This window comes from Protopterus annectens, chromosome 4.part0, assembly GCF_019279795.1.
Source record: "Protopterus annectens isolate FY-2018-M chromosome 4.part0, PAN1.0, whole genome shotgun sequence".
Classification (NCBI taxonomy): domain Eukaryota; kingdom Metazoa; phylum Chordata; order Ceratodontiformes; family Protopteridae; genus Protopterus; species Protopterus annectens.
This window is the reverse complement of record NC_056733.1, coordinates 1,194,154,918-1,194,170,290: the sequence shown is the minus strand read 5'-3', so window position 1 is coordinate 1,194,170,290 and position 15,373 is coordinate 1,194,154,918. Positions and strand designations below refer to the sequence as shown.

The window sequence follows — 15,373 nt, the reverse complement described above, 5'->3', positions numbered from 1 at the left end:
GCTTGTAAGCTGTTTTCAAGTTTCTGTCATCAGGACGCTTCACTGGCATCCTGTGGTAACACTCATTGGCTGTCTGGGGTAGCTCCCATAAGCCCTAGAGTTGAAGGTGATCCAAATTATGAAATTATATCCTCAAGTCAAGAGCTTGGGTGAACATCTCAGATGGTTTTCTGTGAGATGTTTAAAATAGAGAGCCTATCAATTACTGTTATTTGTGGTTTTAGATGTTTTTAATTTGGACTTAAGTCTATAACTTCACATAATAAATTATGAATTCCCATGAATGAAGCTGCTTCTAGGCAGTTTTGTTTTCTATAGTTTATAGTTGGAGGAGAGCACTTTATCTTTGTAATGTGTTTATATGAAACTAAAACTTCTCACAGACATGCACTGCTTACTCAAAACTGCTGTCAGCTTGATCTCTTGCCCTCCCCCTGTGATTCTTTTAAAGAATCTGAGCTTTTATAGCCTTGTCCAGAGTGAAGGATATTGTGTCCCACTCAAGGAGCCGTGATTGGGGTTCGTATTCTCTGAGAAGCATCTAGTAGAGAGTTAACTTGTGTTAGAGCCTCTGAGTGACCTCATCTACCCTCAGACCAAAAAAATAGGAGTGTCTATGCCAGTAGTTCTCTTTCTAGGTTGATGTTATACATACATCTGCTGCAGTTTGGATCCCTTGAGCTCCATCTCACCCTAATGTGTGGGCATTTATTCTTATAGTTCACCTGGATGTATAACCTTTATGGGCTGTGATTTCAACCACTCCTTCCTTATGTTTGGTGGTGTAGTGAGCGAGTCTGGAAGCTGCCACTATCACTTGCAGAGGCAGACTTGGGTTAAACTGGTTGTGCCTCTCCAACATACTGATGTCCTATTGGAGGTTGAGATAAGCTATGAGGCAAGGTTACTGGTAATGGCCATGCCTCCAGGGGTGGGTATTCCCCTAGACCTTCTCACTTAATCAGCATGGCTACTGTTCTCTGCTGTAGTATCCGTTAGAGCTAGATCAGTTGAGTTAGCCCTGCCCAGAGGTCATCCCCTGACCTTCCTCCTGGGAAAGGCAAACAGGCTTGGCCTCATTTCTTTCCTAACCCCTGCTAGGTGCAGACCACCAACTGAACTTGGGTCACAAGGTTCATAGCTGGGGCGCTGTATCCTTATGTGCCAGCTGAATTGGAGCCAGTCAAGTAGTAGGCAGGAGCATGACAGGTTAAAGTAGACTATCCAGTACTACTAGAAACCGGATATTGTGTCATGGAAAGCCACATCATTATTGGGAAGGAGCCAGTGCTTCTGTAGGAGGTTGAAAAGTATTGCTAGATTTAGTTGGTCTTGCATCTTACACACACCACTGGTTTTGGAACCAGACTTTTTGAACAAGAGTGGATTCTCTTCTGCCCTGAAGGTATGATTTCTTCCAAGGATCTCACTTTGATATGACAGCACACTCAAATCCTTGACTGGATGTTCCTCAGGTGGAGTTTGTGCCAGTAAATGAGATGGTTACATCAGTGTGACTCTGAATTTCAGAAAGGAAAACTGTAGTTGCTGTTTATGCTGGTCCAAGTAATGGCTGTCTTGAATATTTCACTACATTTAAGGCCATGAGTGCAATTCTCAGTGTGGTCCAACCTGTGGATTTTGTAGTTTCATGAGAGATTTCCAGCATTCACATGGGAAATTATGGCCTTAAAATGTGGAGAGGGAGTGAGAAAATTACTTCCTTGGTCTATACCAGAGTGGTGAATACATGATGGACTTGTTTTACTAGTCATGGTTTACCTATAACAAATACCAAACAGCCACCATGTTCAGACCCCGTGACACTTGTTAAGTGTACTTAACACCAGACCATCTTGGGCCAAAAGTCAGTGATTGACCTATTAGTTTTATCATCAGACCTGAAAACTGTATGTTTCTGACCCTTGGATCAAGAGATTTGTTCAGCTGTTGTCTGATTCTGATAACAATGAAGCACTTGCTTGCAAGTGGTACTGAATGTGTTCCACCTAACAAATCTTTAGATTAGTTTAGTTCAAAAGTACTTATAGGTTCATAGGTAGGTACTAGGCTGTCTGCCCGAGGGCATTTATAAGCCTAGCCAGAGTGTGTCTGCTTTCGCCACCCCATTGATTAATTAACTGATCCTCTGTCAAGCAGAGCCAATGAAGTAATCCCAGGGGTGTATTTTCTGTTAACCATCCACTCGTCAAGGTTTCTCTTGAAGAGTGTTAGTGAGGGGCTCTACCTGATGTAATTTGGAATTTTGTTCCAAAGCATGGGGAGTCTCTGTGACAGAAATCTATCCCTCCAGCATGTTCTATTTATTGTTGTGGCAAGGTTTAGCTCACTAGAGCGCGTGGCTCGCAGTGACTTGGATTTCTTTAGGTGGCGCATGTCCATCAATTCTGAGTTGGACATGGCTTTGTAAGTCAGGCAGAGATCACCTCTGAGTAAGCGATATGCCACTGAGTACAGCCAGAGTTTTTTCAGTCGGGCTGCATAGGACATATGTTTGAGACAAGTAATCCTCTTGCTGAGGTACTTTTGTGGTCTTTCCAGCTGTTGGAAGTGTCTTGTGAGGTACATCCTAAATGGGGCATTGTACTCTATGATGGGTCTAATGAGTGACGAGTAGAGGGGCACTATAACCTCTCTATTTCTAGATGTGAACCCTTTAGTAATTAGATGGGCCACATAGAAGGATTTCCTAACTACTTTGGCAATATGATTGTCAAAGGAGAGATTACTATCTACCTGGGTCCCCAGATCTCTTATTACCTCTTCTGTATTAAGGGGGCTACCACCTATGTGGTAATTCGTGGTTGTTTTATTTTTCCCAAACTGGATGACTATGCATTTTTTGGCATTTAGCTTGAGGCCATGACTTTGACACTAGGTGTCCTTCTCAGTAAGGCCCTTTTGGAGGATGTCCATGTCAGCCGGATAGTCAATTATGGATCCCAGTTTGCAGTCATCGGCGAACTTGATTAGCCATAGTCCTCCTGTGTTTGCCTGCACTTCTGAGAAGTATATGCTGAACAGTAGGGGTCCCAGGACCACGCCTTGCGGGACACCACTTGTGACTGGTTTAGAGTCGGACCTGGAGCCCGCTATTCTTACCATGTGAGTTCTGTCTGTAAGCCAGTTGGCAACCCATCTCGTGACGTAGGGATTTATGTTTAGGCTGTGAGTTTTTCTGTAATACCCAAGTGTGGAATGGTGTCTAAAGCCTTGGCGAGGTCAAGGTAGGCTGTGTGAGCCACCTTTCCCTCGTCTATGGCCTTGGTGACTGTCTCGAAGAAGTCAACCAGGTTTAGTAGGCATGATCTGCCCTTAACAAAGCCAAGCTGGGTCAGGTCAAGTGTTTGGAGGTTCCCAATGTCTTTGTTAATGAGTTACATAATGATGCCTTGCAGACCAGGCTAGTCAGGCTTATGGGGCGAGTTACCAGGGTCATTTGTGGCCCCTCCTTTGTGGAGAGGAATAACCATTGCTGTGCGCCATTCTATGAGCACGTAGCCTGTGGAGAGGCTGAGGTTGAACAGCGTGTTTAGGTGGGGGGGTTAGTTCGTGCAAGATGCAGCCTGGGACACCATCTGGTCCCATTGACGCTGTTTTTGGCTTTTGAAAGGACTGTTTTCACCTATGTGTCTGTGATTTTTGGGACACTGCACTTTTCCGGTATTGTTGTGGGCCCTTTGGGAGGTGAGAGGGGGGTGTTGTTTGCACTGAATCTATCTGCCAGGATGTTGGCAATATCAGTAGGTTCAGTATATTTTGTGCTATTTTGCACAAGTTCAGTGCATATCTGTGAGTTGCCACTTAGATTCTTAACATAGCTAAAGAAGGCTTTGTGGTTATCTTTTGAATCCTTGGCTATTTTTCTTTCGAAGTTAGCCTTGGATGATTTCATGAGGGACCTCAGTTTCTTACTGATACTGATCAGGGATGTCTTTCCTTCTTGGGATTTGCTTTTTTTCTGAACTGGTTTCCTCCTTCTATTGTATAGCCTGTTTATTGCAGGGGTCCACCAAACTGGTTTCCTTCTCTTAGAGGAGTGAGTCTTGGTTTTGCTAGGGATGGCATGATCCATGCATCCTTGTAGGTGTTCATAGAGTGCATTTGTAAATGTTTCTGCATCTTGGGCAGCATTTTCCTTTAGCGTGGGGTTCTAAATCTCATCTGGCACACTGAAAATAGAATACAATTTTTAAAGTCCTTTTGATGCTGTAACTTGGTGTGCCTGTTTGTTGTATATTTATTGTGTTACCATTCATAGTCCAGAATGCGTATGAGCTAAAGTGTTTATTTTGTTGATATCTGCCAATCTTTACTGTTTTTGAAGTCTAGATGCAGCTTTCCACATGTTTTGGCTTGCAGTAATCAGTCTGACATCTTGAGAAAGTTCTCACTAGTTTACTTTAGATACTGTTTCTTCTTGTACAGTGGCACTGAGCTGTCTGGCTAATTGTACAGTAGCATCTGTTCCCAAGTGTCCACTTAATTTGCTTATTTGGCAATTGTCTCACTTGCTGCCTATGACACATTTGAATCACCACTTGTACCTTCTTTCTTCAGAAATGGACAGCGCATGAGTATCAATACATCAGTATAAGTTTCTGCTTGGTGAGTGGATCTTATTGACAGAATTTCCAGGATGTAACACTTTAACATAAAAAGTCACTCCTACCCAAACTTTTTCTGAGGATTAATGATCCTCGCCTTTTGGTTTGCTGCAGATGCCTTCTTTGCCTCTTCCAAAGCAGATTGCAGCTCTGAACCCCGGGCAGATGTTTACTTCCTGGTAAAATTATTTATAAATTGGTCTCCGTATCAGTTTTAGAAGGGGTGTACATCTTATCCAAAATCAGAGTGGTTCCAGGATTACCTTTTTCATTGTTTTGTTTTGCTGTACCTTGGGAACTTTCTGTAGTCGCTGCTTGCACTTCTTTTTCAGATTAATTCCAAATCATACATAGAACTTTATTTGCAGTTCCTTTGTATTTGTCAGACTTAATAGGCCTCCCTACCCTCCTATGTGTGATGGATGGCCTTTGACAACAATGCCTGCATTATCTCAGCTTCCAGTCAACTTGACGTTGACACTGTAATCACTTTTGATGTGGTTTGCCCTCTTCTGTCTGAGTTGAAAGCATTCACCAAATCTGTTTTTCTTTCGGCTTTTCCCGGTTAGGGGTAGCCACAGCGGAACTCCGTTCTGCTAATGATTGGCAGTCAATTTTTACGGTGCTGAGGTGCCAGCCCGATGCCCAACCTTCAACGAAGGCATGCCCATTCATACATGTCTTTCGAACGCCACTTGACCGCAGGGAGAACATGCAGACTCCACACAGAAGGCGCTCAAGCCAAGAATCGAATGGGAGAACCTCTTGCTGTGAGGCGACAATGCTACCGCTGCACCACCGCGGCTTCTCTGTATAATATTGTTCAGCTGTTCCAGTTAATTATTCATATATTGCAACATTATTCTGAAAAGTTACTGCATGTTCTGCTTTTCCTACTTGGCTGCATTGGACTGTTGGGGCTTACAGTAGGGTGTAATATTCTAATCCGTAGCTGTTTTGCAGTAGTCATTGTGTATGCCTTCCACATCACTGTTGCAGTATTTATAACATGTGAGATTTCCTGCCAAGGATAGCCCAACATCTAGCCAGCATATCAAAGCCTTTACGTCCTCCTTGAAGTGTACATTAGACCTATGCTCCCTGCATAAATGTAGGACATAAAGATGACATATGAATGTTCTATGCTCAGAACTTTACTGCCAGTTCATACTCCACATGTGCACATCGATCTGAATGCCACTTTGCTGACCTGATTTCTAGCGAGCCATCTGCGACCGGTGTCACACCAGAGGTTAATTCCTCGTTGGTCAGATCAGACCAAAAGCTAATCACCCTAGACATCCACATCCCACCCTACCCCCCATTAGGGAAACAACCGTAAAAAATTTCTCCAAAGCAAACTTCATGACACCCATGCAGATGGACAATAGAGGTACGACCGCTGAATCCTACACAGATGCATTTTATAAGCACTTATACGAGTGCATGGATCGTGCTATCCCTAACAGAACCAAGATGCTATCCTCAAATAAAGAAGGAAGCCAATCTGGTGGTCTTCTGCCATAAACGAACTCTACAACAGAAGAAAGAAACTGTTGCAAAAAGAGTAAAATCCCATGATTGGAGGAATTCCATGGTCAGCCTCAATAAGAAGCTGAGATCCCTCATAAAATCCTCCAAAGCTAGTTATGAAAACAAAATTGCCACTTATTCTAAAGACAACTAAAAAGCATTTTGTAGCTATGTCAAGAATCTCAATGGCACTAAACTAAGTATAAATCCCTATGTCACAAGATGGGTTGCCAACTGGCTTACTGACAGAACCCACACTGAAAGTAGCAGACTCCAAATCCGACTTCAGACCAGTGACAAATGGAGTACCACAGGGTTCAGTCCTGGGTCGTCTCCTGTTTGGTATCTACTTCTCTGAAGTCAAGGCTAACACAGAAGGTCTTTGGCTACTTAAGTTCACAGATGACTGCAAACTAGGAGCCATAATCGAAACTCCTAATGATGTGGACATCCTACAAAAGGGCCTTACTGAGACAGATGCCTGGTGTCAAAGCCATGGTCTCAAGCTCAATGCCAAAAAGTGCATTGTCATCCCCTTTGGTAAAAACTCTATACCCATGAACTACCACATAGGCGGTAGTCTACTTAACACTGAAAGTGTGATAAGAGACCTTGGGACACAGGTGGACGGTAGTCTCTCCTTTGATAATCACATCGTCACAGTGGTCAGGAAATCCTTCTATGTGGCACACCTCATCACAAAAGGTTTCTCCTCCAGAAAAAAAGGTCATTGTTCCCCTCTACTCATCACTAATTAGACCCATTATAGAGTACAACGCCCCTTTTGGTATGTACCTCACAAGACATCCACAGCAATTGGAAAAGCCGCAGTAATACTTCACAAAGAGGGATTACTGGCCTCAAACAGATGCCCTCCGTAGACAGTCTCAAAAAACTCCAGCTTTACTCCGTCACATATCGCCTACTCAGAGGCGGTCTCTGCCTAACATACAAATCTATGTCAAACCCAGAGCTGTTGGACATGCTCCACTTAAAGAAATCCCAACCCCTCCGAGCTACACGTTCTAGGGACCTAAACCTTGTCACCACAATAAACAGAACATGCTGGAGGGATAGAGTCCTGTCCCAGAGACTTCCCATACTCTGGAATAGACTACCTATCTATGTCAAACAGAGTCTCCTCATTAGCAGTCCTCAAGAAAAATCTTGATGATTGGATGGGAAATAGGAAATTCACCCTGGGAATCACTTCTGTGGCTCTGCTTGACAGGGGCACAGGAAAATAATTTTCTTGGGTGGCGAAAGCCAGGGTATCTTTTTGGCTAGGCTTATATAGGCCCTAGGGTGAATAGCCTAGTACCTACCTATGAACCTCTGACCCTGGGGGTTCCTTTTTTTTCTTCCTTTATTTGTGTATTTAGGGTTTTTGTTGTTCAGGAAAGAAAAATGTCAGTGTGGGAGGAAGATTCCCCATAAAGGCTGTCATGAAAGGTGTTTGTTCTGTCTAAATGCTCCACACAATCATACCCAGTGTACCATTTGTCAGGCCTTTGTTCCCAGAACACTTTGAAGCAGTCTGCCCCCTCTGTCTTGAGAACCAGTGTTTCAGACTTTTGACCCAGGTACCACGGCCAAATCTGCCCACCCTGATGTATAGCTGTCTCTTAAGAAGAAGACCAAGAGGCCTAATTCTACTGCTTTTCATCCTCTGCCGGGTATCTCTCTCAAGGTGAGTGAAGACAGCAAAACCGCTACGTGCGAACACTGGTTTCCTTTGCCACAGCACTGTTGAGGCAGGCATGGAACAGGTTTCTTGCATGTCCTCTGAGGTTATGCAAATGTCCATAGTGGCTATTGAGGGGGAACCGTGGCTGATCATTTCCTGTTCCTGTTTCTCCTTGGTTCTTTATTCCAGCTAAAAGGACTAGGAAGTCGGATTCTTCAGATAAATCGATTCAGGGGATGTGATGTTAGCCTTCTCCTCACAAATTACCTCACCTTCAGACTGTGGGTCTGAAGAAGAAGACTCCTTGAGTTCTGACTCTCCTTTTGAGGAGTTGTCCTTTGGGGACACAGTAGTTTGCTTGATGGAGTATTTTAGGTGGGACTGCTCACAGGTCCCTAATATTCAGAAAATAAATTTCGAGCTGTTATAGATGGAATCTAACACCCCTGCTGTTCCTCCTGTGTTGGATACATTTTTCCAGCTGCTACTTTGTGTCCTGATTCCCAACCCCCATCGCCTAAGAAGCCTGAACTATTTTATAAAGTGCCTGTGGCCTTTAAGTATTTCTATAAATGTCCTTTTTCAGACCTTGCTGTGGTTTGTCTTTCAGCTGATAAGTCATCCAAGATTTTGCTCTCTTCCAAACTCGTTCTTTCTGATAAAGACTGTAGGGTTATGGAGAGGTTGGGGGAAAAAGTGTAACCAGGTATGTGATGGCCATTTTGTAACTGTGTGTGTGTGTGTGTGTGTGTGTGTGTGTGTGTGTAGTGTTTGACCTTCCTGAGTCTGAAGGAAAGACTGCTGCGTCTTTTGAAACTCATTAAAGGCGAGTGCGCCTCCAAGCATTTCTGCATTTATCTCCTACTGATGCCTCTAGGCAATAAATTTTGCTTGTTCATATCTGTATTAATAATTCCAAAACCATGCTACATACAAAGTGTCAGAAGATTTCATCTTAAAGCATACATGATTGCAGACATGATTGTATTGATATTTGATCTCTGTCTAATGCAGCTAAAGAGATATTTGCATATTGTTCATTTGTATTATAATTTTCATATTTCTCTAAGCATCTCAACATTCAGGTAACACAGACAGAACTGCATAGCCTCATATGAAAGCTCACAGCTGTATGAAGAAAATCCTGCTGGCAGTATGTCTTGCTTGAATGGGTACTTGGGTATCAAACTGTTCTGTACAGCATTACAAAATTAATATTCACTGTCTTTATTTTGTCTTATAAAATCCAGATCTGATGATGTCATTTTCGTTCTTCCTCAACCTATGGGTTTGGATCTGAACCTCTGGTTCGACTCTGCCACTTTTATAGCTTACGATATGACTATGGAGCTCCTCCCTTACCCATAATGCCCCTTCCTCCAGATTACCTCAGATCTTGTTTGTAGTTCTTCAAGCAGGTTGGAATTTCCTTCTCTCTTAGCTCCTTGTGGGTCGTGAGTGAATTTAACAGTTTAAACTTGCAAATCTTCAAGCAGGTTGGAATTTCCTTATCTCTTAGCTCCTTGTGGGTCGTGAGTGAATTTAACAGTTTAAACTTGCAAATTTTTGTTCTTGGTATTTTTCAATTACCCTTCCTTACCCTCTAAACAATTTTTTGTTTTTATTTTTGGGTTTCTCCATTCTCTATAAAACTTTGTATATACCGGCTTTTATAACTGTCTCCTGCCATTACTAGTAGTTTCCCTTTTTTCCCCCCTTTTCCTCGTCTCATTTAAAAAAATATATATATATTTTTTGTAGTAGTAGTAGTGCAATGGCCCGAAATCTGATAAGCCAACTGGATTTAAAAAATGTACTTGCTATGAGCACAAGATTCCACAGTCGGATGCCCACAGGGAGAGCGTGCACTGTCTAGACCCCAATCACTTAGATGTAAATTGTGATGTCTGTGCAGGTTCCAATGCAAGAGCTACTGGTGACCATTGGAACAAATTAATATTGAAGGGCCTTCTTCCTCAGACTACTACTTCCTGTGTTGCTTGATCTGCAAAGGAATCAGGGGCTCAAACCCACACAAAAAAAAAAAAAAAAAAGAGCACAGAAAACGGTCTCCTGCCCGGTCTCCAGAAAGGGCTATGACTGAGCCATCTGCCAAGACATTGAAATTGCAAGATCTGACATAGACGTTATTGATTCCTCCTTGACACTGACGTTCTAGTTCCTCCTTGGAAGTTGTGGCTCCGATTTTAAGGTTTCCTTTTCTTCAGGGAGAACTCGAAGAAAACTTCCAGACCTCATTCCACTTCATCCTCTGTTAGGATGCAGATACAGATGGGGCCAGCTCCATCCCCCACTGGATCTGTGAGCCACCAATCCTTCCTTTGTACCCTTGAAAACTCCTTCTCCAATCCACCCTCCTGCTTTGGAGCCCTCGGATCCTGAGGTCACCAGAGTCAGTACGTTGGATTCGAAGGCCCTTCCATCCTCAACCCCAATGACTTCTCTGATCCTGTCTGCTCTTACCTTGTTGGAGCACGACAGGTCTCGGATCCAAAGTGTCAATGTCAGATCCGAGGGGATGTCCTTGTCTTCGAAGTGTTCAGAGCTGTCATTTTCTCTCAGAGCATTGGCGCTAGTCAGCTCTGCTCCAACTCCGCCTTCGGGGCATAGTATCTGTGAGGGTCCAGGGTTGTCTGCTGCAAGAGCTATGGTTTTGGAAGAACTGTTAAGACCTCTCTGGGTCCTATATTAGAAATGGTGGAGAGGTTGTTCTAGCAGCCAAGAATTATTTTGACTCTCCCTCCTTCGGAAACTGGTTCTATTCTGACTTCTGTGCCTGACGCCTGCTCATCCTCCACCTCGGGGGCTGGCAGACCTTAAGAGCTTCTGAGCATTTCTCCCTGCGGAACTCCCCTTCTCTTCTAACACCTCCCTGGAACATCTCACCGAAAAGGTCCCTCGGAAGAGACCATGTAAAAAGGAGGCACTTAGATTACCCTCAGGAATCTTTGACAGAAGACACAGACTATGATGAAGGGGAAGGTTTCCCAAGATCACCACTTGACGTCTCATTCAGAGACATCCTTGAAATCCTACACCAAAGAGGTGGTTTCTCTTTCCCTTCCTCAGAGGAGTCTGTGTTACTGGAAACCTTCAGGTCTGGCCCGTCCTGCATCTGGGGTGACCCTTCCTACAGATGACTTTTATAGACCTTGTCTACTGTAGGGAATGGAAGGAGCCTGATACCATGGAGACAGTACCAAAAAGAGCTGACAAAATCCTCAGTGCCCCTTTAGATAAGCAACACTGGACAAAAGGTACCCCTGTAGATGCCATGGTTGTTGTGGCAGCCACGAAGAAGGAGCTAGCTAAACAGAGCTCCACTGTCCATCCCCCTAACAGGGAGTCTAGGCCTTTAGACAGATTCAGGAAATGGGTGTACTATTCAGCAATCTTAGCAGTGCAATCGCTGAATTACTTGGCTCACTTTACCAGGTTGCAGAGAAACTTGTTAAAGAAACTCTTTAACACTGTCCTGTGTCTCATGAGGAACAGAAAAGCTATTCCTCGAGAATGGCCACCCTGCAGTCCCTCTCGAACACATCCATGAGGTTAATCTCACACATTGCTGAGGATTCCTTAAGGACAGCCAGTTCAGGCATTGCCATAAGCAGACATGCCTGGATGCGACTTTGTGACTTTGCGGAACCTTACTAGGCATCATTCATCAGTGCTTCCTTTGATGGATCGTCACTTTTGACCAGCCATGAAAGATGCTCTCTCCTGATGTAAAAAAAGATGGGGGAAACCTCTGCTGTTGGAATCCAATTCTCTACCCCACAAAGACCATTTTCCAGGAACCAGTGTGGAGGTAAATTGTGGTTCAAGAATCACAAGGGCCTTTCCAGGATTTTCAGGGAATGTTTTCCCCTAGAGGCAGAGGGGGAAATGACTATTTTGGTAGATGTCACCCATGTGACAGAGGAGGTCTGCAGAACCAAGGATCTCAAGATTCCTTCTCAGATGGATCCTTTCAGAGCTCCTGAACAGATACCCAATTGTCCCTCTCTGGAGGCAGTTGGCGGGTGCTTATCCTTGCACCTAAATACTGGCTAGCCATTACAAAAGACCATTGGGTGCAAAAGATCATATCCAGTGGATATTACATTCCCTTTTTCAAAACTCCTATGCCAAAGAAAAATCTCCCCAATGTTCCACCCAATCAGAGGGAGTCAGCAGCACAAGACGTAGCAAAGCTACTAGACAAGGGTCATCCAGAAGGTCCCAGCAGACCAAACAGGATCTGAAATCTACTCAAAATTCTTTTTAGTGCCAAAAAAAGACAGGGGACCTGAGACCAATCCTGGATCTAATCTTCCTAAACAAATCCGTAAAGAAATCAAAATTCTGGATGGTCATGGTACAGTTTATTCTACCTCTCCTCCAAAAGGAAGAGTGGATGTGCTGAATAGGTCTTCAAGACCATACTATCACATCAAAATGAACAGGCACTTTTGAAGGTTTCTCCGCTTCTGGCTGCGAGCCAGTGATTACCAATTCAGAGGTCTGCCCTTTGGTCTCACCACAGCCCCCAGGGTGTTCACCAAATGCATGGCAGTAGTAGCAGTTTGCCAGAGACTGCTCACATTCATTGTGTTTCCTTACCTGGACTGGCTCTTGACCATATCAACCCGGCATCTACTCCTCCAAGCCAAGGATTATCTGCTCCACCTAGTGAATACTCTGGGAATCACAGTAAATCCCTAAAAGTCTCAACTACAGCCGTTCCAAGTGATAGATTTTATAGGGGCAAATCTAGACACACTCAACTGATAGGGGCAAATCTAGACACACTCAACTGCCTTGCCCTCTTACCTTTAAACAGAATTCAGTCCTTGAGATTACATATCAGACAAAGCCTAGCTATTCCTTCGCCACCTGCAAAATGAGTTCTCAAAGCTCTAGGTTCAATGGCTGCCATCATAACGTTGGTTTCTACAGCTCACTTACACATGAGGATTATTCAGTGGACTCTAGTACAAAGGTCCCTACACAGCTGTCCACTGACCAAATCATCCCGTCAAGCTATCTCGAGTGTGCAGACTCCCTGTATTGATGGCTCCATGCAAGGGATGTCGAAGAAGGATGTCCGCTTATCCCCCCCCCATCATCACACTGACCATGGACCCATCCCAGTTGGGGTGAGGGGGGACATTACTTCGGACGAGTTGTTAAAGGCACATGGTCGACACAGGAGACCAATCTGCATATAAGTGTTTTAGAGATGAGAGCAGTGCTCCTAGTGTTGCAAGCCTGGCAAAGCTTTCTTCTGTAGAAACTATTGCAGTTCAGAAAGACAACATTCCTGTAGTTTTGGTACATCACCAAACAGGGGGAAACCAGATCGTACCCCCTTTGTTGAGAAGCAATGAGAGTTTGGCAGTGGGTGGTCTCTTCCAACAGCTTTCTAGTAGCAATGCACATTCCGGGGAAATCCAACATCCTAGTGGACAGACTCCGCAGAACCCTTCTGATGCCTCATGAGTGGTCCCCAAATCAGTCTGTGGCAAAGTTGATCTTCCTCAATTGGGGTCAACCTTGCTGTGATCTGTTTGCATCCCCTTCCAACAACAAATGCAACAGGTTCTTTGCCCTGATTCTTCCTCAGGGACAATCACCGAGAGATGCTGTAGTCCATGTTTGGCCCTCAGGTCTGCTTTACAGTTATCCCACTTTACCTCTCATCCCCAAATTTCTCCAGAAAGTGCAGAGATTAAAGAGCAAAGTGGTCCTCCATGCACCCTTCTGGCCTCAACAGGTTTTGTTCCCCTTCCTTTGGTCTCACCTGATACATTCTCCCTGGATGCTGGACCCAAGTCCAGACCTTCTTTCTTACCCTTCAAGACAAACTCGCCCAGATCTGACAGGCCTCAAATTGACCGCATGGTTTCTCCAGTTCCAGTGATGGCCAGACATGCCAGGCTTTCCTCTCAAGTTAACTCATTAACCCCGAGTACCTTCTCATGGCGCCTGTGTGCTTAACACCGAGCGTGCCATTAGAAGATACTAATTGCAAGCTGTTACCCCGAGTGCCTTCCACAAGCGTGAGAAAATGTACTGCAGATTTGTAGTTGAGCTTAATGTAAAACACGCTGAAATCGTAATTGAACTTGTAATTTATCTTATGCAGTTATGATTCAGCATGTTTTTACATTAAGGTCACATTGAACTTTTAGTAGAAAATCCACTTACAAAGTAGTTGCTAAAGCAAGTGGTGGCAGCCAATCGGATTCTTGCAATCCAAGCCACCACTTGCGTAACGCTTCTACCCCCCCAACATTATTTTCTTTTGTTTTCCCCAAATAAATAGAAGGTCTAGCAGCAGGTATTTCCTTTCTTTCTGCTAATGTTTGGAGATTTTACCTGCTTTTGGATGCCTCTATTTTATTTGGGCACTCAGGGATTGCACGGACCACCAGAGCTACAATGGGTTTCCCGTTGCAGCTCTGGCCAAGAAGTTCCTGGTTCCCGGTTCAGCTACAACTATGGTAACAATATTACTGTTAAAAGGGAGTCTCTTTCACTTGCAATGTACAGTTAACTTATAGCTAGGTGATTCCTGGTTTTGAAATAGTCTAGATTTGTTGGTTTGCCATAAAATGAAGCACAGAAATATACAGATGCAACTTTTTTTTGTCTGAATGACATTGCCGAAGACAGCACTTAACCTTGCAGGTTAAGGTAGCACAGCAGGGCAACAAAATAGTCTTACATTTAGTAGAAATCATTCATTCTTTCATTCGTGAACACTGAATGAAAGAATTAATGAAATGTGCTTGTTTGTGGTATTGATCGGCATTTGAAGCATGGAGCTTCTCTAGCCTCATTGAGCCAGCCATGTTCGTTTGCCAGAAAACCAGAAATACACAGATGCAACTTTTTTTTTTAATTGAATGACATTGCCGAAGCTTCAGTTAACCTTTGCAGTTAGCTCTCTGTGAACCTTAGTGTTTTCCAGCGCCTCTCGTACAACTCCGTAATTTCACACTAACATGAAATCGTAGCAGTTACCTTTAATAGAAAGCATTCATTCTTTCATTTACAAACACTGAATGAAAGAATGAACGAAATTTGCTTGTTTGCAGTATTGATCACCATTTGAAGCACAGAGCTTCTCTAGCCTCACTGAGCCAGCCACAGCAGTCAGCAAACAGGTAGAACATGAGACTCTATCTAGCATTATTGAACTGTTTTTATGCTTCTTCGTTTGCAGAAAAAATACACAGCTGCAGCGTTTTTTTTTTTTTTAATTACATTGCCGAAGATAGCACCCTTGCAGGTTAAGGTAGCTCAGCAGGGCAGCAGCACTGTCTTAACTTTAGTATAAAGCATTCATTCTTTCATTCATAAACACTGAATGAAAGAATGAATGAAATGTGCTCATTTGCGGTATTGATCGGCATTTGATGTCATAAAGTTTTGAAAAGTATTACGTTCATGGCAGTGAAAGATTGGCTTAGTCCTTTTTATCAGGAACCAGTTCCCCGACAGAATGATACTTCCC

The 15,373-nt window shown here is 43.7% G+C and overlaps 1 protein-coding gene across 1 annotated transcript in view; it reads left to right on the top strand.

The window, feature by feature from the left end:
• Positions 1 to 15,373, top strand: part of LOC122800429 (NADH dehydrogenase [ubiquinone] flavoprotein 1, mitochondrial-like) — a 315,965-nt gene that overhangs the window by 25,927 nt on the left and 274,665 nt on the right. The window lies entirely within an intron of this gene.